The sequence below is a fragment of the Pristiophorus japonicus genome, chromosome 12, assembly GCF_044704955.1.
Source record: "Pristiophorus japonicus isolate sPriJap1 chromosome 12, sPriJap1.hap1, whole genome shotgun sequence".
NCBI lineage: Eukaryota > Metazoa > Chordata > Chondrichthyes > Pristiophoridae > Pristiophorus > Pristiophorus japonicus.
In genome coordinates, this window is record NC_091988.1 from 202,099,063 (window position 1) to 202,125,397 (window position 26,335).

At 45.6% G+C, this 26,335-nt stretch overlaps 1 protein-coding gene across 12 annotated transcripts in view; it reads right to left on the reverse strand.

The window, feature by feature from the left end:
* The window catches only part of LOC139277660 (death-inducer obliterator 1-like), a 177,718-nt gene that overhangs the window by 123,154 nt on the left and 28,229 nt on the right, over positions 1 to 26,335 (reverse strand). For 6 of the 12 annotated variants that reach the window (XM_070896435.1, XM_070896427.1, XM_070896426.1 and 3 more), the window contains exon 1: positions 15,811 to 15,979. The exons of 5 other annotated variants lie outside the window; for them this stretch is intronic. The gene's annotated coding sequence lies outside the window, so the exon portion shown is untranslated. One more of the 12 variants, XM_070896438.1, reaches the window with a different exon arrangement.

Genomic DNA, 26,335 nt, shown 5'->3' on the forward strand with positions numbered 1-26,335 from the left:
TATCAGATGAGGTTAATTGGTCTGGAAATGAGTCAGAAAGCAGGACTTTGTTCCAGGTGAGAATTAAATTGTACATCATCACAACATTAATGGGTCATTGGTAACCAGGCAACGCAACTACTAGCTCAGAAAATGTTACACATTGTCTCTTTAATCATGTATGATTGACAGGGCAGGTTTCAGAGAGTTTTGGAAAAGATACTCCAAAATCTTCAATTCAAATAACTATAACTCTATTTACTTGGGATCGAAGACTTGTTGGGAATTTGTCCCAAACACACCCTCTGAAACAGCCATTTGTGCTCCAAGAAAATGCCGGGGTTTCATTGTATAAACCACTTTTAGTACACAGACTCAACTTGCATTTATACAGTGCCTTCCAGAGAATTGCTCAGACATGCTTTGCAGAGGGAAAGGTAAAAAGGATTACTGAGACATGGTGGGAGAATTAGAAGTGACCATAAGCTTTGTTAAAGGTGGAGAAATGATGAGCGGTTGCAAACTTTATGAAGGGAGTTGCCGACTGAGGCCAAGGCAGCTGGAGGCACTGCTACCAATAGTGGGATGAAGGGGAGGGGGGGGGGAATACACAGAAAGCAGGCCAGAGTTGAAAGACCAGAGCGTGGGTGGGGAATGCAAGGCTTGAAGGGGCTGCAAATTTAGAATGGGGCGCGGAGGGATTGTAAATTCAAAGATTTGGGGAACAGGGAGCCAGTCTTGATCAATGAGGTTGACGATAATGGCCAAGTGGCACTTAAAACAGCAGAATACAGGAGCAGAGTTTTCAATTAGTTGGATATTGGGGCACAGACATCCTTGGAATCATTGAAATGTACAGCTAAATAGGTAGCTGACAGTCGAACGCTGTGATACAGAGTGTAATGATAATCAACGTCACTTAAGTAACTACATCATCACACCACCCTTAGTCTAGATTCAAAACCTTATTACGGTCTTAACTGCACTCCTGGATATGCTGGTTATAAACTATAGTATTTTATTTCTGATGGACAATAATATTCAGGAAGATACAGATACTCGTCAATTTACAAACAGTAGTAAAAGGTGGTCGGAAGTGGGAACATCTAGCCAGTTGTCAAATAACCATGTATACTCCGAGTCAGATACAAAGTTGGAAAACCTTCAACGCATTCAGAACTTTTAGTGCTAACTCTAATTTTTAAGAATGCAGAGACCTTTTCCGACACCTGCTGTTACCATTATTGTACCTTGAAAAGAATCAACTATTTACAGCAGTATTTTTGAATAGATCTACATTGGAGCTGAACAGCATACTGATATTGCCTTCTGGATTGTTTTTTATTTTTTTTAATGTACAAGGTTCTATTGTCATGAAAATATTTTGAAAAAAGTTGCTTCCCTCCAATTTCAGGGGATGTATTTTTGTGCTGAACATGGAGAGAGTTGTCAGTGCAGGAAATACGTTTAATCTTTTTGCACAGAGGGCAAGCATCAAGCACTCCCAGGAGAGAGTACAGCTTCACAAGTACGTAAGCTCAATCTACTCTGATCCGACAACATACTTCAGTCCCAATTTATAAATCCACCCCAATTCAATCATTCCAATACAAGTCCATTTGTAGCACAAGTGCATTTATCAAAACATGTCGAACTACAGCCTCTTAAATCAAGGACAAGCAGCTAAACATGCTTAAAATACACAGATTCCTTGACATACATATTCTGCTAAAGGTGCCCTATGTCGTGGCCACAGCTCTCACAGTATGGTGTCATCTTACTCGGAAATACTTTTTGCAGAGGAGAGTAAATGTTCAAATCCCTTATAAAATAAATTGCCGGCAAATGAAAAAAACTTCAGATCCAAAAGGTGCTTTCCGCATTCCTGTGAAGCACTGGAGCGGAAATGTACATCCAACGTTAGGATGCAAAGTATACATCCCAATCTGGTAATAAGTTAACAGGCACAATGCAGAGAGTAAAAGGTTTCAGTCAGATTAAATGCCAAGAACATCTCAGAACACGAACAAATTATCATATCGTTATGCCAAATGAAGTGAGCAGCATCTTCACTGCGAATGCTTTGACCTCAACTTATTCTCCAAGCTGAAATCCAAGAACAATGAATCCAACTTAGACATAGATTAAAGAGGGCACATCAATGCATCAGGTTTAGATTCCATGCAGATAGCAGGGGTGGCATGAGAGAGAAAAAAGGAAATCAAGAATGTTGCCGTTCAAAGGTGAGTGAAAGCAGCTATGTAACTTCCTGCTATTAATTCAAGTTATCATGCAAAAAATTAACTAATTAGTAGATATATATTCGAGTCAGGAGGATAAACCGCTTTATTACAGGGGAAATCATACAATGTAGGGGATAACATTGCATGGAGATTGCTGGTATTTGACAACATGGCAGTGGTGTATCCTTTGGTCTGGCATCTCTATAGAGAGTGGGAATTTTGGTCTTGGCAGAACTGCAAACAGGCAACCAGAAATTTAGCACAACTGGGGGCTGGACTCACTGGTGGATTTCTAAAATCAGTAAGAGAAAGAACATGTAACTGACAGCCATGAGAGGTGGCGGGGGGGGGGGGGGGGGGGGGGCGGTGGAAAGAGAGATGTCCTGGGTCTGGTAGCACTGGTTTGTGACTTTCAAAGCAATCCTGGCAAATTAGAATTTAACAATCTTGTGCTTGTCAGCATTACTAATTAGAATGTTCATATTTTCAAACTATCAAAAGACGTGATAATTAGAGCTTAGTTGCTTTTGAAATTGAACAGATTTTTTTAAAAACATGGAACTTAAAATTAGGATTCAGACATTGGTCTTCTCACTCATAGTACGCTTTCTGACATTTATACAACACAAAAGCTACATCAGGTGTGTAATTATTACAGACGCACAAAGTTTTGGAAAGTTTTTCTTAAAATAATTGTGAAAAACAACCACACAAAAATTGTTAGGAGCTTAAGAGAAAAATTCTAGCAATTGTCTTCAGCTAACGGTCACAGTGCTGACAAAAATATTAAATCTAAGCCCATGATTTTGGGAAAGTTTGAAGCCTTCAAGTAATAACTTTAATTTTTAAAAAGTACACAAAATACAAATCAGTAAATATGCAATTTAATTTTAAAGTTTTGTTTTAAATCTTATTTTCGACACTAGAAGCACAAGTTTAAAAAGCACAGTGATTGGATTGGTTTAACAATGAAATGCTTACAAAAGAATTCCAACTATAAACAATTACACAGGCAGTTTCATTATAAATGTTGACGTAGAGTGTGACTCGAAATTGTGACACAGGAACAAAGATTTATTAAATCCTTTGCCAATTAATCCTGAAGATAATGAAGAATGTGAATCAGAAAGCTAAACTCTCTTATTTGGATGCCAAGAGGCATTAATAAACTAACATTTCTGATTAAAAGGTGTCTGATTCATGTATCTATATATCCGAAGTTGATAGCCGTACAGCTAGGTTCAGGTAGAGAGGGGACATTTAAGGAGAGAGCAATCACAAGTGCTACTGTGGGAGTACACACGTGGCAACTTTAGCCAAATATGTCCAAAACGTTTGTTAGATTAGACAAGTACAACTTGCATTCATTTTTACTTTACACAACTAGTAGGGAACACATTCTGAAAATACAAGAAATATGTTTCCTAATCCAGATATTAAATGTTTGGATAACAATATTACGAAATGAAAATGATGTTTTTTTTTTACCCTGGCCCTCAATCCCAGGTGAGATGACCATTATTAAGGAATGGCCAATGAGATACAGCATATCCCCTCCCTCAAGACAATATAGCTAGATATGACGCAATCAATAGTTTTGCCCACCACACAAGTCTGAAGACAAATGATTGCTCACATTTCTGTACATCAGATGCTCAGACCACATTCCCCACAATATCTTCAGGTCAACCTGTACGTCCCTTATTCACAAAATACTGGCAAAAAATCATAAATCCTTAACAGTAAAGCATCGGTAAGACTAAGCAGCTTTTTTTTTTAATCTTCTGATCAGCTCATATAGGTAAGACTGCTAACCTCTGTCCATATCTATGATTCCTTTCCTCTGTGCTCAATTTTTTGATGATTCTATACCTGTATCTATTTCTGATTGACTACAAGTCTGGTGAGGGAAAAAATAGTTGAGTTGTACTTTCAGAAATCAGCAAGTTATTAGGATGTCGGTCCTTTCCCTCCAAACGGGTAAATCAAGGCAATTTTGGATGGGTTAAGGAAAGAACCAAGATCGATTTTAAAAGTACACAGCGACTCTATTAGTCAACATCAAGATCAGTGAGCCAGAGAAAACCAGGTTCCCAAATTCAGAGAAATAGCAGGTCTTCCCAAAGGCAAACAGAAGCAACTGCAGATATGATATGTCAAAATTAATACAAGACGTGTATGCCTCCCTGGGGACAAAATACTAGACTCAAAAAAATGGTGCAGACACTCAGCAGGTCAGTTGATGTTTTAACCCCATCGCAGTTCGGAGGAAGGGTTTGTACCTGAATTGAGATTGTTCAGATGATTAAAAGATTTGATAGGGTAGAGAGAGAAAAACTATTTCCTCTGGTGAGAGAGTCAAGAACAAGCACGTTTTCACACAAAGGATCGCGGAAATCCGAAACTCTCTCCCCAAAAACCTGTTGAGGCTGGGGGGTCAACTGAAAATTCAAAACTGAGATTGATAGATTTTTGTTTGGCAAGGGTTACGGAACCAAGGCAGGTAAATGGAGTTAAGATGTCGATCAGCCATGATCTAATTGAATGTGGAACACACTCAAGGGGTTGAATGGCTGACTCCTGTTGCTATGTTCCTAAACATCAACTGACTCGTGTTTTCTCGGCAGATGCTGCAAGTCTTAGATTCTCAGAATCCTAGGTGTTGACATGTCAAAGTGCAAACTTGTTGCAATATTTAAACCACTCAAGTTTTTCTGAAATCAAAGTTACTTGTCTTCAAGCAGAGACTAGTAGCAGTAATTTAGTGCAAATTGATTTAATCGGTTTATACACTAGGAACCTGGCTGGAAGGGCCAGGTTCCCAAGCTCCTCTAAAGGCAGGCACCAGCACAACTAACATGGTGTTCTGAAATATTGTCCTAATGAGACATTTCTGCCAACGCCACCTCGTACAAAGTCAAGTGCTTTAGCAATATTTGGACCAGTAACAATATGCTGCAAATGGATTGCCTATTAAAAAGTGACAATCGATAAAACGCTATTTTGGGTTTTTTTTTTTTAAAAGGGCAATATGAATTAATAATAGAATACATCACATTCACTGCAATAATTAAAACTGGAAATAATTTTTTTTTGCTCAGTTTATCAATGATTCTAGGTTTAAATCCTTTACAAAGTATAAATGCATCGAAAGTAATACATATCCCAAATCCAGAAGTAGTCAAATCAAACCAAAACTCTGGAGTTCCCAGTAAAACTTCCTTCCTCTGATGAGCGAGATTTCTTTGCAGTTTGTTTGCCCTGTGGGTAGAAATTGGTTTCTCCAGCAATGGCTTCTCTACCTCGAGTCCCCCCCAGGGATCGATCCTGAACATCGCCTGACACCTCTTCTTCATCCACATGTTGCCACTCAGTGTCATCATCCTCAGGCATGGATGGGGTCAGCTTCCATTTGTATGCTGATGACACAGGCCTCTCTGCCACTTCCCTCAATCCCTTGGCATCAGACTTCAAGTCGTGGATGAATCAAAACTTCCCATAATTGAACAGCAAGACCACTAAAGCCAGTTTTTAGTCTCTGCCATAAATTCCACTACGGTGACACGCAGTCTATCCATCTCTCCAACCACGCACTCAGGCTAAACCAATATGAAGCCTTCATGCCCTGTTCATCCGAAACTGAGCTTAAAATCCCTAAGCTATCCATCACCAAAACCGCTTGCTTCCACCTCAGCGACCTGCCTTATCCCTGCTTTTTCCACCTCGAGACTTGCTTTCTTCATTGGCCTCCATGCTCATGTCCTCCCATCCTCCACAAACTTCTCACTTGTCCAAACTTGTACATCTTGTACAGTATTAAGTCCTGGTCACTCATCACACTTAGACATATAATGGCTCCTGGACCCCTGTGCATTACATTTAAATCGCCGTCCTTATATTTAAATCCATCCATGGCCTCGCCCCATCCTGTCTCTGCAATGTTCTGCTGCGTTCTTTCCCTTCCCGTACTCTTTGGTTTTAACTCTTGGCCGTTTGTGCAACCTCGCTTTAGCCCTAACACGATAGCAAAGATCCCCAAAGCCCTCTATCTTTATACCTTTAAAAGCACCCATAAAGACTTTCAGACACCTCTTCTGATCTCAATCTTACCCCCAATGATTCACCATTCATTCAACACTTCAACTATTTCTAGTTATCTTTTCTCTACCATCTGTAAAGCACCATGGGACATGTATTATATTGAAGGCCCTATATAAAAGCAAGGTGCTGTTTAGCATCATACACTTCTGTTTCCCCTGGCTGGAGTCTAGAACTAGAGGTCATAGTTTTAGGATAAGAGGTCGGCCATTTAAGACCAAGATGAGAAATTTGGAATTCTCTACCTCCGAGAACGGTAGATGCTCAGTGGTTGAGTATATTCAAGATTAATAGCGCTATATTTTTGGACACTAAGGGAATCAAGGGATATGGTAATAGGGTGGGAAAGTGGAGCTGAGGTAGAAGATCAGCCATGATCTTACTGAATAGTGGAGCAGGCTCAAGGGGTCATATGGCCTACTCCTATTTCTTATGTTGTTATGTTTGAAACTGGATAATTTCACAATTAACATTTATTGCGCTCCAAGATGCCACTATCCAATTAAATTAAGAAAATGCTCATATCAAATTCCAGTGCTGGCATTTTCCAATTACAGGTTGAACCTCTCTTATCCGGGACTCCCTTACCCGGGACCATTCCCGGCCGGCGGATGGCGCATGCGCAGAACGCGACCGTCAAAATCCGACTCACCAATATAATCTTTCTCCTCAATCAGCTGCCTCCTCCTCCTCGTCCTGCTAGAACTCCTGCAGCCAGTCCTTGGGCCGGCCACTCCTCCCTACAGCGCTCCCTCCGGGGAAAGCGGGGGGGGGGGGGGGGGGGGGGGGTCGGGCCGACTCTTCGGTGCCCCCTGCACATTGATTGGCTGGCTGACTGGCTGACTGACTGTCGGTCCAGCCAATCAGTGCACACACACTTGCCCCAGCAACAGCACTTAAAGGCGCAGTCCACCCAAACACCTGACCACCCCTCATCCGGCAAAATCCCTCGTTCGGTACAGGCCAGGTCCAGAGGGTGCCAGATAAGGGAAGTTCAACCTGTACTGTGTGTGGCTCCCAGAATCACATCAAGATGGGCCAACATAGATACACTTCACAACCACTACTTAAAAGAAAAAGACTTGGATTTATACTGCGCCTTTCATGACCACTGGATGTCTCCAAGTACTTTTGGAGTGTAGTCACTGTTGTAATGTAGGAGACTCGTCAAAATTCACAAACATGTCCGCAGATGGACAGATTTCCTATCTACACACTAACTAATAACATTCCATCTTTTGATTCTCTGGTTCAATTTGTATGGAAAACAGAATAATGGAACAGTTAAAGGGTGATGAAATTCCAATACCAGTTAATGCAGAAAGATGTGGAGAGTCTGATCAATGTTCCATTCTTGGGCATTGCTAGGTAAAGACAGTATCTCCTTTTGGTCAAAGGGTCTCTTCGTCATAGCAAATATGGTTAGCTTCCAGGTCAGGAGATTTCAGGAATACAATACCCCAAAAGACAAATAGAGCTTCAAATTATGATCCAATGCAGGAGTTACAGGTTTGAGGAGAATTTTGATCTTCTCATCACCTTCATAAGTTTGAGCATTTTCAAATTCTCTTTACTGAACCCCTTTCGTGAGCAAACTAAAAGCAGATACATGGCCTGAGAGAAAATGTATGGCGTGGTGTTAATGAGCAATACAGACAAGGTTGGATCTGCGTCAACTCCTGGTCTATTGAGTTAGGGAAGCTTAGGATTCCAACTCCTGTCACGAATCAATATCACATCAGCAATTTCTAATAGGGGAATGTCAAGTTAAAGAAGAATTTGGTTCAGTTATGATGTCCCCCGCCCCAATCCATCTGCAAGATACAATCTGTCGATGCAAAGAAGAATAGAGGCTTGGTGAATTACTGCAAGTATGAACCATATTCCACAAAGCATCATGACTCAGGAGAGGAGGGAAACCTGCAAATGTTGAAAATAGTTCCAGAGCACAAAGGCAATTTCTCCATCACTGAGCTCTGAGCAGATGTGACAGCTTAATGGGAGAAATAGGTCTAGTACAATAATAGGGAGCAACTTCATGAAATGCCCGACATAAACAGATCAGTGCCACCAGATTCAGTGACATTCCATTTCCTGCTTAAGGGAACGGTAGCATAGTGGTTGTCACTGGACTAGTAATCCAGAGATGAGAGTTCAAATCCCACCACAGCAGCTGGGGAATTTAAATTCTGGGCTTAAAGTCTTACATCAGTAATAGCGACCATGAAACTATCGGATTGTCATAAAAATCCATCTGGTTCACTAATATCCTTTAGGGAAGGAAATCTTCCGTCCTTACCTGGTCTGACCTATGTGACTCCAGACCCACAGCAATGTGGATGGGTTGACTCTCAACTGCCCAATGAAATGGCCAAGCAAGCCAGCCAGTTGTACAAAACCGCTATGAAAAACAATAATAATAAAACCCTACAGACCACCCAGTATCGACCTCGACACCAGCTTCAGATACAATGGCACACACACAGCCCAGTTGACCCTGCAAAGTCCTCCTCACTAACATCTGGGGTATTGTGCCAAGAGTTCAAGTCCCACTCCAGAGACTTGAGCACCAAAAAATCTAGGCTGACACTCCAGTGTAGTGCTGAGGGAGGTGCCGTCTTTCGGATGAGATGTTAAACCGGGGCCCCTTCTGCTCTCTGAAGTGGACGTATAAGATCCCATGGCACTATTTCAAAGAAGAGCAGGGGAGTTATCCCTGGTGTCCTGGCTAATATTTATCACTCAATCAACATCACTAAAAAATAGATTCTCTGGTCATTATCACATTGCTGTTTGTGGGAGCTTGCTTGTGTGCAAATTGGCTGCCACGTTTCCTAGACGTGACGACACTCCAAAAGTACTTCATTGGCTATAAAGCGCTTCGAAATATCAGGTGGTCGTAAAAGGCACTATATAAATGCAAGCCTTTCTTTCTTTCTACACACAACCATACCTTTTCAATCAATGTCCCAGATTCCACTATCACCATCCCTGGGACTGTCATGTCCCACTGGCAGGACAGACACACCAGAGGTGGCAGCACAGTGGTATAGTCGGGAGGGTGTGACCCTGGGAGTTCTCAACATTGACTCTGGATCCTACGAAGTCTCACGGCTTCAGGTCAAGCACGGGCAAGGAAACCTCCTGCTGATAACCACCTACCGCCCTCTCTCAGTTGATGACTCAGTACTCCTCCATGTTGAACACCACTTGGAAGAAGCACTGAGGGTAGCAAGGGCACAGAATATACTTCAATGTCCATCCCTAGAGTGGCTCGGTAACACCACTACTGACCAAGCTGGCCGAGTCCTGAAGGACACAGCTGCCAGACTGGGCCTGTGGCCGGTGGTGAGAACACTAACACGAGGGAAAAACCCAACTTGACCTCGTCCTCACCAATCGACCTGTCGCAGATGCATTTGTCCATGGCCGCATTGGTAGCAGTAACCACCGCACAGTCATTGTGGAGACGAAGTCCCCTCTTCACACTGAAGACACGCTGCATCATGTTATGTGGAACTACCACCGTGCTAAATGGGATAGATTCAGAACAGATCTCGAAGCTCAAGACTGGGCATTGATGAGACGCTGTGAGCCGTCAGCAGCAGCAGAATTGTATTCCACCACAATCTATAACCTCATGGCCTGGCCTATCCCTTACTCTACCATTACCATCAAGCCAGGGGGCCAACCCTGGTTCAATGAGGAGTGTAGAAGAGCATGCCAGGAGCAGCACCAGGTGCACCTAAAGGTGAGGTGCCAGCCTGGGGAAGTTGCAACACAGGACTACATGCATGCTAAACAGCGCAAGCAGCAAGCTATAAATAGAGCTAAGCAATCCCACAATCAACGGATCAGATTAAAGCTCTGCAGTCCTGCCACGTCCAGTCGTGAACACTGGTGGACAATTAAACAACTAGCGGGAGGAAGTAGCTCCAGGAATATCACCATCCTCAATGATGGCAGAGCCCAGCACGAGTTCAAATGACAAGGCTGAAGCGTTTGCAACCATCTTCAGCCAGAAGTGACGAATGGATGATCTAACTTGGCCTCCTCCCAAGGTCCCCACCAGCACAGAAGCCAGTCTTCAGCCAATTTGATTCACTCCACGTGATATCAAAAAACGGCTGAGAGCAATTGGAACAGCAAAGGCTATGGACCCCGACAACATCCCAGCTGTCGTGCTGAAGACTGGTGCTCCAGAACTAGCCACGCCTCTAGCTAAGCTGTTCCAGTACAGCTACAACACTGGCATCCACCTGAATGTGGAAAAGTGCCCAGGTATGCCCTGTCCCACAAAAAGCAGGACAAATCCAATCTGGCCAATTACCGCCCCATCAGTCTACTCTCATCAAAGTGATGGAAGGTGCTATCAAGCACCACTTACTCACCAATAACCTGCTCACCAATACTATTTGGCTTCAGCAAGGACCACTCGGTCCCAGACCTCAGTACAGCCGTGGTCCAAACATAGACAAAAGAGCTAAATTCCAGGTGGCGAGGTGAAAGAGTGACTACCATCGACATCAAAGCAGCAATTTGACCGAGTGTGGCATCAAGAAGCTCTAGTAAAATTGAAGTCACTGGGAATCAGGGGGAAAACTCTCCACTGGCTGGAGTCATACCCAGCACAAAAGAAGATGGTTGTGGTTATTGGACATCAATCATCACAGCCCCAGGACATCGCTGCAGGTGTTCCTCAGGGTACTGCCCTAGGCCCAACCATCTTCAGCTGCTTCATCAATGACCTTCCCTCCAGCATAAGACCAGAGGTCGTGATGTTCGCTGATGATTGCAGTGTTCAGTTCCATTCGCAACTCCTCAGAAAATGAAGCAGTCCATGCCCGCATGCAGCAAGAGCTGGTGACATTCAGACTTCGGCTAAGTGGCAAGTAACATTCACACAAGTGCCAGGCAATGACCATCTCCAACAAGAGAGAGTCTAATCACTACCCCTTGACATTCAACGACACTACCATCAACATCCTGGGGATTACCATTGACCAGAAACTTAACTGGACCAGCCACATAAATACTGTGGCTACAAGAGCGTATCAGAGGTTGGGTATTCTGCGGCGAGTGCCTCACCTCCTGACTCCCCAAAGCCTTTCCACCATCTACAAGGCACAAGTCAAGAGTGTGATGGAATACTCTCCACTTGCCTGATGAGTGCAGCTCCAACATTCAAGAAGCTCGAAACCATCCAGGACAAAACAGCCCACTTAATTGGACCCCATCAACCACCTTTAACATTCACTCCCTCCATCACCGGCGCACTGTGGCTGCAGTGTATACCATCTAGAAGATGCAATGCAGCATCTCGCCAAGACTTCTTCAGCAGCACCTCCCAAACCCATGACCAGTACCACCTAGAAGAACACAGGAACATCATCATTTGTAAGTGCCTCCAAGTTACACACCACGCTGACTTGGAAATACAGGTGCAGCTTCAAAAATTCGGAGTTCCAGAATCCGGACCGATCGGTGACAGGGTCATCTGGAATCCGTAAAATGTTCCGGAATCTGTAAAATGTTCCAGAATCCGGACCCGCCGACCTTGGGGCCCCACTGCTGCCCCCTTACTTCAGGGCCCCCTCGCCGGCCCGCCCGAACGACTCCCCCGCGGTGGGGCTGGCCTGCCTGAACAACTCCCCCACGGTGGGGCCGGCCCGCCCGAACAGCTTCTCGGCGTGGATCTCCTCCCCACCCTCCTCTCTTTCTGACGTTCAGAAATTCAGAAATACCCAAACCTGGGCTCAGGTGTTTCTGTATTCATGACGTCAGAAGGACGATTGAAAGTGGAACGGCCTCAGTCCCGAACATTCCTGATTCTCAACGCTGCACCTGTTCGTTCATCGTTGCAGTCAAAATCCTGGAACTCCCTCCCCAGCAGCACTGTGGGAGTACCAGCACCACAAGGGCTGCAGCGGTTCAAGTTGGCGGATCACCACCACCTTCTCAAGGGCAATTAGGATGAGCAATAAATGCTGGCCTTGTCAGCAACGTCCACATCCCAGGAACAAATTCTTTAAAAATTGAATAACACCTTGGAATTTGCTGCCTATGGAATCGAGATGCTAATAATTGAGATTCCTCCAGGTTCACCCTGACCTGTTGGGCCTGCCCATGATATACTCCCTTCTCAGATGTTTTGACCAGAGCTCCCAAAGACCATCAATGCACGACAGGTGCAAGACTGCACGAGCTATACCCACCAACTATAGACTGAACGCAGACTGTTCTGAAGGATAAGAACAGTGTTATGTGCAATAGCTGTGGTAGAACCAGTGTGCTTGGCCTCTTCCTCGTTTTCATTATATGAAGGCATTGTGAATAACTATGTAAGAGTAGCACTCATTGCTATTTGGCAGAGTTCCTCACAAGTGGAAAAGACAGCAAGTTAATAAGATAACAAAATAATCTTGGATCCTGAAGCACCAAAGGCAAATTAGTTGCAACACATAAGAAAGTTGAAGACATAGTGAACGATCAAGCAAGTAGCATAGTACTTTGTGCAACTTGTGTGGTGACTTTGGATAGTATAAATTTCACAAGTTGCCAAAAAGAAAATGGATTACAACAAGATGTACTCAGATCCAAATCTCATGCTCATATACAATAATAGGAAGGAAAGGGTGGGGAAATTGCATTGGTGCAATTTTTCAATTTTAATAAAGAATCATGCACATACAGCACTGCCCGTTAGGTGGGCAACATTTCCCAGTCTACAGCATCAATCTGAAATCATCACTAGTGCGAGACTGGCTGCTAGCCGAGCTTCCCTGCTTCCTAGTAGGAACCAAATATCTGCTCAGCAACATAGTGTTGGCACACCAAAGATCAGACATATGCTACAAAGTGAAGAATCACACACAGCAGCTAGAATCCAATTAAGTTTCATAACCAAACTGTTGCCCCACCTGACAACTGTGTGCATTTCTCCTCAAACTTATTACACAAATGTAATTTCACTTAAAAATATCACATGGGGATTTTCAGCACCGGGTAACAGAACACGAAGAGCATTACTGCAAATCAGCATCACAGCCACATTAACTGGTCTAAGTTCTGTTCCATATTAAATCAGAATACAGTGTACCAGAGTATAAATTTCCACGAGTATGGGACAATGGCAATTGCACTGCCACCTCACCTCCCTGTAGCATATCGTATTGACAAAACAAACTTCAGAGATTTTTAAAATGTCATTGACTCAATTCTTTGTTCTAATTTAGCTCAAACTTTAACAACTAATCACCTATTTGTTTTACTTTACTTTTTTTAAGAATCAGTAACATAAAACACCATTATAGACATTCAAACCCATAAGACTACAACATCATGCATTTATATAGCACCTTTAACAGATAAAATGTCCCAAGATACTTCACAGGAGCTACTAGCAAAAAAAATTAACATCAAGCCACGAGATTTTAGGACAGTCGACCAAAAGCTTGGTCAAAGAGGTAGGTTTTAAGGAGCATCTTAAAAGGAGGAGAGAGAGGTGGAGAGGCTGGGGGAAGAGAATTCCAGAGTTTAGATCATTGGCACTTGAAGGCACAGCCGACAATGAAAGAATGATGAAAATCAGGGGTGCACAAGCCAGAATAGAGGAGCGCAGAGATCTCAGAGGATTGTAGGGCTGAAGGGGGTTACAGAGATGAGGAGGGGTGAGACTATGGATGTGAATTTTAAAATCGAGACGCTGCCAGACCGGGAGCCAATATAGGTCAGCGAGCACAGAGGTGATTTGAATTAACTCAAGTTTAAGGAGTGTGCAATGTGGAGGCGGGCTAGGTGAGCATTGGAATAGTCAAGTCTAGAGATAACAACGGCATGGATGAGGGTTTCAGCAGATGAGCTGAAGCAGGGGCGGAGGCAGGCGATGCTGTGGGGGTGGAAATAGGCAATGTTGGTAATGGGAAAGAATATGGGGCCGGAAGCTCAGCTCTGGGTCAAATAGGATGCCACGGTTGCAACAGTCTGGTTCAGCCTCAGACAGTGGCCAGGGAGAGGGATGGAGTCGGTGTCTAGGGAAGGGAGTTTGTGGCAAGGATTGAAAACAATAGCTTCGGTCTTTCCAATATTGGATGACATTTTTGCTCATCCAATACTGGAGATTGGACAAGCAACATGACAAATCAGGCGGTGGAGAGATTGAGTGAGTTGGTGGTGAGGTAGAGCTGGGTGCGGTCAATGTACGAGTGTAACCTGACTAGAGAGCAAAAGTACAGTACAACTAGTCACAGGAGTTATGCTGCAGTAGTCTTACCAGAAAGCAGTACACCTGTTAATGCTTGGCGTACCAGCGTCCCAGAATCATTTAAAATACTGAAATGATTTCTGTTGAGAGATTTGGTGACATATCCGAGGGGAACAAAATGACTAAGTAGTTCAATTTAGATCTGCAAACCTTTAAACCACTACTGTTGCCAAGATATTGTCATCTGGTCCAAATATAATTTGCAAGTGTGCAAATATTTTACTTGCATCATATATATAGTTGTATCAGGCTATCCAGGTCAGAGTCAAATAGAGTAGTTTTAACACATACATCCAAAATATTAAATCGGAGTTTGGGGGACTGGACAAACTACCTATTCGTGTCCAGAATCAATGAGCAAAACAAAATTAATATACACTTCCAAGTGCCTGCCAGTCCTAGAAAATACTTTAACTGTCTAAAATATTTTAGTTTCTACCACTACAATTAAATTTTCGTTAAGAATGTGAACGTTAATCATCTGATGGCATCGCAGTAACCAATTTGACTGACGAAAGGTCGTCTACCTGAAATATTAACTCGCTCTCTGGACAGATCCTGCCTGAGCTAGTGAGTATTTTTTTTTCCAAATTTTTTATCCAATTGGACTACTATTTCCCCTATGAACTAGTCAGACTCGTTCTGGTAAATCCAATTGGTGGGGGGGGCGGGGGGTTGGAGAAAGACAACCGTCGCCAGTTGTTAATGCACAACTCGAGAGCTAATTTCCCTGCCCGCTCATGCCAAACTCCGGGAAGCACGTACAACCCGTCGACAGCTTCCTACTGGTGTAAAATAAGCCGATACGCACGCACACAATCCCCAGCGCAAACTGATACTCCTTCACGCACTTTAATCCGATTCACTCCCGCGTTAAGTGCCACAGATTAATCAGGAATAAGACACAAGGCCCGGAAAGCCGAGCTGCCGCTCCGTCGAGCTTGGAATCGATCGGGCGGGGGCGCGGGCGCGGCTTAACCGAGGCGCGATTCGTGGCCCTGGCGAACCTACGGCCTAAAGGCGTCCAGCCAGCGGAATAAAGCAGCTGCAGACTCCTCGCTAATCTGGGGACCGGACACACAACCCACCCCAGCTCGGGGAACAAAGCACCGAGGCCCGGCCTCGGACCGTGCGCTTTCACCGTGCCTCACTCGCGGCCTAGCTCGCAGCGGAGGGCCTGACGCCCAGGCCCGCGGCCTCGATCCCCGTCCGTGCGGCGCTACTCACTGCATTGAAAGAGTGTGTCCCGGTGTCTGGTTACGTTTCTCCCCCCCGCCCTCGGCTCCGGGGTAAGCGCGGCGCCGGCACGGACACGCGGCGGCGGCTCAGTCCAAGCACAACCTCCGCCACAGACTCGGCGCCATTACACAGCACACGTGAGCCAGTGCCCAGCACGTGACTGGAGGGTGGGGGTGGGGGTGGGGGAGGGGCACACTGACAGCACACAGCCAGCAATGCAGCGACAACAACATCCAGCCTGACCTCGCTGCAACCAAGGGCAAACTGCACGCACACCCTAACCATGGCTCCTTACTCTGCAGCCAGCAGGCACTGGAAGTGCAAACACTGCTGGCACTTTACAAAACAAAACGGAGTTCAACAATTTCGGATCCATAACCTCTGTCCTCGTTTTTCAGACAACAGTTGTTGATGCCATTCCCATTTACACCTCTTCTGGACCCATCTTTTGTTTCACTTGTCCCATTACCATCCGCTTTTGCATTGCACTATCATCTCTTTCATCATTTAATCTTTCCTGCCTTCCACCCTATCACAATACCTCCCTTTTGTTCTTTCTCCGTTCCCTGCACTTGCTTAAAACTTGTTACAGCTCTAGCTTTTTCCAGACAGAGGGGTGTTATTGATTACAGAAACTATTGCAGCTGTGAGGAGGGATGATATGTTAGAGGGATCCTCCCCAAAAAAAAACAAAAAAAAAAGGAAAAAAAAAGGCCTTGTAAATGTCTGGTGTGTCACCCAGGTTGGGTGGCACGATTTAATGTTTTATGTTTTTGCAGGTAGACTCAAAAAGAGTTAGAGGGATCCTCAAACGAGGCCATATGAGTCGAACTGAAAAACAAAAAAGGGACGATCACACTGCTGGGAGTGCACCATCGACCCCAAACATGGGAGGGAGATAGAAGAGCAAATATGTCGGCACATTTCTGAGAAGTGCAAAAACTATTGGGCAGTAATAGTCGGGGATTTCAACTACCCGAATATTAACTGGGACAAAATTAGTGTGAAGGGTATAGAGGGTGCAGAATTCCTAAAATACATTTCAGACAGCTTTTCTGGCCAGTACGTAGCAAGCCCAGCACGGGAGGGGGCGGTTCTGGATTTAGTTTTCGGGAATGAAGCTGGGCAGGTGGAAGGGGTATCAGTGGGAGAGCATTTAGGTACTAGTGACCATAATTCAGTTAGATTTAAGGTAGTTATGGAAAAGGACAAGGATAGACCAGGAATAAAAGTTCTAAATTGGGGAAAAGCTAACTTTGCAAAGCTGAGAGGTGATTTAGCCATACTGGACTGGAAACAGCTACTTGAAGGAAAATCAGTGTCAGAGCAGTGGGAGGCATTAAAGGAGATCCGTAGAGTTCAGGCCAAATATGAAAAAGGGAGGGACTAACAAATCTAGAGCCTCTGGATGTCAAGGGAAAAAAAGGGAGGCTTATGACAGATACTGAGGGCTAAATACTGCAGAATCTCTAGAGGGGTATAGAAAGTCCGAGGGTTAAATGAAAAAGGATATCAGGAAAGCAAAGAGAGAACATGAAAAATTCTTGGCAAGTAAAATCAAGGAAACCCCAAAGATGTTTATAGAAACACAGAAAATAGGCTCGGCCCTTCGAGCCTGCACCACCATTCAATAAGATCAAGGCTGATCATTCCCTCAGTATCCCTTTCCTGCTTTCTCTCCATACCCCTTGATCCCCTTAGTCGTAAGGGCCATATCTAACTCCCTCTTGAATACATCCAATGAACTGGCATCAACAACTCTCTGCGGTAGGGAATTCCACAGGTTAACAACTCTCTGAGTGAAGAAGTTTCTCCTCATCTCAGTCCTAAATGGCTTACCCCTTATCCTAAGACTGTGTCCCCTGGTTCTGGACTTCCCCAACATCGGGAACATACTTCCCGCATCTAACCCGTCAGAATCTTGTATGTTTCTATGAGATCCCCTCTCATCCTTCTAAACTCCAGTGTATAAAGGCCCAGTTGATCCAGTCTCTCCTCATATGTCAGTCCTGCCATCCCAGGAATCAGTCTGGTGAACCTTCGCTGCACTCCCTCAATAGCAAGAACATCCTTCCTCAGATTAGGAGACCAAAACTGAACACAATATTCCAGGTGAAGCCTCACCAAGGCCCTGCACAACTGCAGTAAGACCTCCCTGCTCCTATACTCAAATCCTCTAGCTATGAACGCCAACACACCATTTGCCTTCTTCACCGCCTGCTGTAACTGCATGCCAACTTTCAATGATTGATGTACCATGACACCCAGGTCTCGTTGCATCTCCCCTTTTCCTAATCTACCATCATTCAGATAATATTCTGCCTTCGCGTTTTTGCCCCCAAAGTGGATAACCTCACATTTATCCACATTATACTGCATCTGCCATGCATTTGCCCACTCACCTAATCTGTCCAAGTCACCCTGCAGCCTCCCAGCGTCCCCCTCACAGCTCAGACCGCCACCCAGTTTAGTGTCATCTGCAAACTTCGAGATAGTCCTTCATCCAAATCATTGATGTAAATTGTAAAGAGCTGGGGTCCCAACACTGAGCCCTGCGGCACTCCACTAGTCACTGCCTGCCATTCTGAAAAGGACCCATTTATCCCGACTCTCTGCTTCCTGTCTGCCAACCAGTTCCCTATCCACATCAGTATATTACCCCCAATACCATGTGCTTAGATTTTGCACACAAATCTCTTGTGTGGGACCTTGTCAAAAGCCTTTTGAAAGTCCAAATACACCACATCCACTGTGATACATCCTTACTATACAGTATAAATGCACACGAGGGCCATACTTGAGAGGTCACTCTGTGACCAGTTACCTTTATTACCAAGACCTCAAGTGATGAAGGTGGGTGGAGCTTCCCCTTTTATACATGAAAGTCCAGGTTAGGAGTGTCTCCCACAAGTTCACCCCCTTGTGGTCAATGTTCTCACGGTGTACAACTTAGGTCAGCTTATACGTGGGTTATAATGATAGTTGAATACATGACATCACCTCCCCCCCAAAGTCTTATTGGGATCACAGGTTAAGTCTCTCTGATGGTTTATGCTCCCTTGTAGAGCGCCTGAGTTGGGGCTCCGGTTGTTGGGCGCTAGCCTGAGTGTCTGCTGTTTGCAGTGCCTCAGGCTTGTCCGGACTGCCCACAGTGACTGGGCTCTCCTCCACTTGGTTCCGGTGTTCGGTCACCTGTGGTGGAATAAACTCCACGTCGTGTTCTTCCTCTGCTTCTTCTATGGGGTTGCTGAACCTCCTTTTAGTTTGATCCACGTGTTTGTGGCAGATTTGTCCATTGGTAAGTTTAAGTACCAAAACCCTATTCCCCTCTTTGGCAATCACAGTGCCTGCAAACCATTTGGGCTCTGCAGCGTAATTAAGGACAGAAACAGGGTCATTGACATCAATACATCACGCCCTCGCATTCCTGTCATGGTAGTCACATTGTGACTGACGCCTGCTCTCAACAATTTCTTTCATAGTAGGGTGTATAAGGGATAACCTGGTTCTAAGCGTCCTTTTCATTAGCAGCTCTGCGGGTGGAACCCCTGTGAGTGAGTGCGTCGGGATCTATTGGCCAACAGGAGGCGTGATAAGCGGCTTTGTAGGGAACCCTCTTGGATTCTGAACATCCCGTTTGATTATCTGCACTGCTCGTTCCACCTGGCCGTTTGAGGCCTGCTTGAACGGTGCCGTTCTGACATGGCTGATTCCATTGCCTGCCATGAAGTCCTGGAATTCAGTGCTTGTGAAGCACGGGCCATTGTTGCTGACCAAGACATCCAGGAGACCATGGGCAGCGAACATTGCCCGTAGACTTTCTACCGTGGCAGAGGATGTGCTTGAATTTAAAATGGCACACTCAATCCATTTGGAGTAGGCGTCTACTACAACCAAAAACATTTTTCTCATGAAAGGACCTGCGTAGTCCACATGGATGCGTCACCATGGCTTGGCGGGCCAGGACTAGGGATTAAGGGGGGCTTTCCTGGGTGCGTTACCCAGCTGAGCACATGTGTTGCACCTGCGAACACAAAGTTCCAGGTCTGCATCGATCCCTGGCCACCAAATGTGTGACCTGACAATTGCCTTCATCGTGACATTACTCATTATGAAGTTCTCTGATAAACACCTCTCTGCCTCTCTGGGGCATGACTACTCGGTTTCCTCACAGTAGGCAATCGGCCTGAATCAAGAGTTCATCCTTGCACCTATGAAACGGTTTAAATTCCTCAGGGCATGCCGCGTACGTAGCTGCCCAGTCCCCATTCAGGACACATTTCTTAACTGAAGACAGTAGCGGGTCTTTATTTGTCCAGACTTTAATCTGACGGGCTGTCACAGGTGAGCCTTCACTTTCGAAAGCTTCAACAGCCATGACCATATCAGCGTCATGCTCAGTTGCCACCCCAGTGGTGGCTAGTGGGTGCCTGCTGAGTGCATCGGCGCAGTTTTCAGTGCCCGGTCTGTGCCGAATTGTGTAGTCATAGGCGGCTAACGTAAGTACCCACCTCTGTATGCGGGCTGATGCATTCGTATTTATGGCCTTGTTGTCGGCCAAAAGGGACGTTAGAGGTTTGTAGTCTGTCTCCAACTCAAATTTCCTGCCAAACAGGTACTGGTGCATTTTTTTTTTACTGCATATACACACGCAAGCGCTTTCGTTTCTACCATCCCGTAGCCCCTTTCTGCCTGGGACAGACTTCTGGAGGCATAAGCTACCAGCTGTAACTGACCATTGGCATTCACATGCTGCAACACACACCCGACGCCATAGGACGACGCATCGCACGTTAAAACAAGTTTCTTACACGGGTCATATAACGTTAACAGTTTGTTGGAGCATAACAAATTGCGTGCTCTATCAAAAGCCCTTTCCCGGCTGTCCCCGCAGACCCAATCACGACCTTTGCGTAGGAACACGTGTCGCGGCTCCAACAGCGTGTTCAATGTGGGAGAAAGTTCCCAAAATAGTTCAGGAGCCCCAGGAACGAACGCAGCTCCGTCGTGTTACGGGGTCTGGGTGCTCTCTGGATCGCTTCCGTTTTGGATGCAGTAGGTCTGATCCCATCTGCTGCTACCCTCCTCCCCAGGAATTCTACCTCTGGAGCTAAGAAGACGCACTTCGCCTTTTTCAGTCGCAGCCCTACTCGGTCCAGTCTGCGTAGCACCTCCTCCAGGTTGTGGAGGTGTTCTTCAGTATCACAACCCGTGATGAGGATGTCGTCTTGAAAAACCACCGTCCCTGGAATCGACTTGAGGAGGCTTTCCATATTTTGCTGAAAGATCGCGGCGGCCGAACGAATCCTGAATGGACATCTGTTATACTCAAACAACCCCTTGTGTGTCGTGATGGTGGTCAGCTTCTTCGACTCACTCGCCAGCTCCTGGGTCATGTAAGCTGAGGTCAGGTCCAATTTTGAAAAACGTTTGCCACCGGATATGGTCACAAAGAGGTCCTCCACTCTCGGCAGCGGGTACTGGTCTTGGAGTGACACCCGATTGATGGTGGCCTTGTAATCGACACATATCCTGACCGACCCATCCGCCTTGAGCACCGGCACGATCGGGCTCGCCCAGTCACTGAATTCGACTGGCGAGATGATGCCTTCCCTCAGCAGGTGGTCCAATTGGCATTCTATCTTTTCCTGCATCACGTACGGCACCGCTCTGGCCTTGTGGTGTACTGGTCTGGCATCTGGGTTTATGTGAATCACTACCTTGGTCCCCATGAAAGTGCTGATGTTGGGTTGAAATAATGAGTCAAATTCGTCCAGGACCTGTGAGCATGATACTCGCTCCACAGAAGAAATTGCATTGACATCGCCCCATTTCCAGTTCATGACAGCAAGCCAAGTCCTCCCAAGTAGTGCGGGACCGTCCCCCAGGACAATCCAGAGTGGCAACCTGTTCTCCGAATCTTTGTGGGTCACGACTACCATGGCGCTGCTTTGTATATGTCCGTAGTTGTGCGTCAATCGGCAATAATTTTGGCCTCCTGGCCTTGGACTCCCACAACCTTTCGAACTGTTTGATACTTATCAGGGACTGGCTGGCCCCCGTGTCTAGCTCCATTAGTATTGGGATGCTATTGAGGAGCACTTTCATCATTAGCGGTGGCGTCCTGGTATATGAACTGTATATGTGCTCCACATGAACTCGCTGAACTTCAGCTTCCAGCGATTTCCCCCAGTATTCATTTGGCCTCGTAGGGCTTACATCGGGCCCGTCCTCCTCGTACATCAACCTGGCTGCAGGCTTCCTGCACATACGTGCCAAGTGACCGCCGACGTTGCAGTTTCTGCAGGTATGTTGCTGATACCTGCAAGCTCTGGCTGGGTGTTTGCCTCCACACCTCCAGCATGAGCTGGAGGCCCTGTTGTTGGAAACAAAAGGTCCATTACCAGTCAATCGTCTCTGACTGTCTCTGTAACAGTCCGATTGCCCTTGCCTGTCTAGAGAACTGTGTGCCGCGTTAACAATGTTGACTCCCTGGTTGTTTGCCGCATTTGAGCCAAGATTTTTGTCATACATCATTCTGATCTCTTCCTCCCCTGAGATAAATATCTGGGCTATCAGAGCCACCGCTTCCAAGGTCAAGTCTTTGGTCTCAATCAGTTTCCTGAAAACCCCAGCGTGCCCGATGCCCTCAATAAAAAAGTCTCGCAGCATCTCCGCTCTGCATGCATCTGGGAATTTACATAGGCTCGCCAGTCGCCGGAGATCTGCCATGAATTCTGGAACGCTTTGCCCTTCTCGCCGCCGGTGCGTGTAAAACCGGTGTCTCGCCATGTGCATGCTGCTCGCCGGTTTAAGGTGTTCCCCAATTACCTTACTGAGCTCTTCGAACGTCTTGTCCGCCGGCTTCTCTGGTGCTAGGAGGTCTTTCATCAGGGAATATGTTCTGGATCCACAAGCCGTCAGGAGATGAGCCGTGCGTTTGTCGACAAATCCTGTCCCAACCATCCCTTAGTGACAAAACTTTGCTGTAGTCTCTCAATAGTCGTCCCAATCATCACCAACACAGTACGTCGCTTCTGTGCTGCTCGTGGCCATGCTCACATGGTTTAAATCCCAGTTTCTCATCACCAATGATATGTCCTTACTATACAGTATAAATGCATACGAGGCCCATACTTGAGAGAAGGTCACTCTGTGACCAGTTACCTTTATTACCAAGACCTCAAGTGATGAAGGTGGGTGGAGTTTCCCTTTTTATACCTGAAAGTCCAGGTTAGGAATGTCTCCCACAAGTTCGTCCCTTGTGGTCAATGTTCTCAAGGTGTAAAACTTAGGTCAGCTTATACATGGGTTACAATGATAGTTGAATACATGACACACTGGTTCTCCCTTATCCACTCTACTAGTTACATCCTCAAAAAATTCCAGAAGATTTGTCAAGCATGATTTCCCCTTTGTAAATCCATGCTGACTTGGACCGATCCTGTCACTGCTTTCCAAATGCGCTGCTAATGCATACTTAATAACTGATTCCAACATTTTCCCCACTACTGATGTCAGGCTAACTGGTCTATAATTACCCGCTTTCTCTCTCCCTCCCTTTTTTAAAAAGTGGTGTTACATTAGCTACCCTCCAGTCCATAGGAACTGATCCAGAGTCGATAGACTGTTGGAAAATGATCACCAATGCATCCATTATTTCTAGAGCCACTTCTTTAAGTACTCTGGGATGCAGACTATCAGGCCCTGGGGATTTATCGGCCTTCAACCCCATCAATTTCCCAAACACAATTTTCCGCCCAATAGGGATATCCTTCAGCTCCTCCTTCTCACTAGACCCTCGGTCCCCTAGTATTTCAGGAATGTTATTTGTGTCTTCCTTCGTGAAGACAGAACCAAAGTATTTGTTCAATTGATCTGCCATTTCTTTGTTCCTCATTATAATTTCACCTTAATCAGACTGCAAGGGACCTACGTTTGTCTTCACTAATCTTTTTCTCTTCATATATCTATAGAAGCTTTTGCAGTCAGTTTTTATGTTCCCGGCAAGCTTCTTCTCGTACTCTATTTTCCCGCTCTTAATGAAACCCTTTGTCCCGCTCTGCTGAATTCTAAATTTCTCCCAGTCCTCAGGTTTGTTGCTTTTTCTGGCCAATTTATATGCCTCTTCGTTGGATTTAACACTATCCTTAATTTCCCTTGTTATCCACGGTTTAGCCATCTTCCCCATTTTATTTTTACTCCAGACAGGGATGTACAATTGCTGAAGTTCATCCATGTGATATTTAAATGTTTGCCATTGCCTATCCACCGTCAATCCTTTAAGTATCATTTGCCAGTCTATTCTAGCCAATTCACACCTCAAACCATCGAAGTTACATTTCCTTAAGTTCAGGACCCTAGTTTCTGAATTAACTGTGTCACTCTCCATCTTAGTAAAGAATTCTACCATATAATGGTCACTCTTCCCCAAGGGGCCTTTTACAACAAGATTGCTAATTAGTCCTTTCTCATTACACATCACCCAGTCTAGGATGGCCAGCTCCCTAGTTGGTTCCTCGACATATTGGTCTAGAAAACCATCCCTAATACACTCCAGGAAATCCTCCTCCACCGCATTGCTACCAGTTTGGTTAGCCCAATCAATATGTAGATTAAACTCACCCATGATAACTGTTGTACCTTTATTGCATGCATCCCTAATTTCTTGTTTGATGCAGTCCCCAAACTTACTACTACTGTTTGGTGGCTGTACACAACTCCCACGAGTATTTTCTGCTCCTTGGTATTCCGTAGCTCCACCCATACCATTCCACATCATCCAAGCTATTGTCCTTTCTTACTATTGCATTAATTTCCTTTTTAACCAGCAATGCCACCCCGCCTCCTTTTCCTTTCTGTCTATCCTTCCTAAATGTTGAATACCCCGGATGTTGAGTTCCCAGCCTTGGTCACCCTGGAGCTATGTCTCTGTGATGCCAATTACATCATACCCATTAACTGCTATCTACACAGTTAATTCGTCCACCTTATTCCGAATACTCCTCGCATTGATGCACAGAGCCTTCAGGCTTGTCTTTCTAACACACTTTGCCCTTTTAGAATTTTGGTGTAATCTGGCGTTTTTGCCTTAGGTTTCTCTGCCCTCCACTTTTACTTTTCTTCTTTCTATCTTTTGCTTCTGCCCCCATTCTACTTTCCTCTGTCTCCCTGCATAGGTTCCCATCCCCCTGCCATATTAGTTTAACTCCTCCCCAACAGCACGAGCAAACACTCCCCCTAGGACATTGGTTCCGGTCCTGCCCAGGTGCAGACCGTCCGGTTTGTACTGGTCTCACCTCCCCCAGAACCAGTTCCAATGTCCCAGGAATTTGAATCCCTACCTTCGGCACCACTCCTCAAGCCACGTATTCATCTGAGCTATCCTGCGAATTCCTACTCTGACTAGCACGTGGCATTGGTAGCAATCCTGAGATTACTACTTTTGAGGTCCTACTTTTTAATTTAGCTCCTAGCTCCCTAAATTCATCTTGTAGGACCTCATCCCGTTTTTACCTGTATCGTAGGTGCCTACATGCACCACGACAACTAGCTGTTCACCCTCCCTTTTCAGAATGCCCTGCACCCGGTCCGAGACATCCTTGACCCTTGCACCAGGGAGGCAACATACCATCCTGGAGTCTCGGTTGCGGCCGCAGAAACGTCTATCTATTCCCCTTACAATTGAATCCCCTATCACTATAGTTCTCTTTTTCCTGACGTCCTGTGCAGCAGAGCCACCCACGGTGCCATGAACTTGGCTGCTGCTGCTCTCCCCTGATGAGTCATCCCCCTCAACAGTACCCAAAGCGGTGGATCTGTTTTGCAGACGGATGACCGCAGGGGACCCCCTGCACTACCTTCCCTCCACTGCTCTTCCTGTTGGTCATCCATTCCCTATCTGGCTGTGTACCCTTTTCCTGCGGTAAGACCAACTCTCTAAACGTGCTATTCACGTCATTCTCAGCATCGTGGATGCTCCAGAGTTCATCCACCCGTAGTTCCAGGGCCGCAAATATATTAAGAGCAAGAAGATAACTAAAGAAAGAGTAGGGCCTATTAAGAGACCATGAGGGTAATCTGTGTGTGGAGTCGGAAGATGTGGGTACGGTTCTTAATAAATACTTTGCGTGTGTTTTCACAAAAGAGAGGGGCGATGCAGACACTACTAACGAGGAGGAGAAGAGTGAAATAAACAGTGAGAGAGGAAGTATTAAGGGGTTTAGCATGAAAGTGTATAAGTCCCCAGGCCCAGATGAACTGCATCCCAGGCTGTTAAGTGAAGTAAAAGAGGAAATACCAGAGGCTTTGACGATCATTTGCCAATCCTCTCTGGTTTCAGGTGTGGTGCCAGAGGACTGAAGGACTGCTAATGTGGTACCGTTGTTTAAGGGAGAAAAACAAGGAACGTAGTACTGAGCCCTGCGGAACCCTTCCGGTCACAAAAACACCCATCGACCATTACCCTTTGCTTCCTGCCTCTGAGCCAATTTTGGATCCAACTTGCCACTTT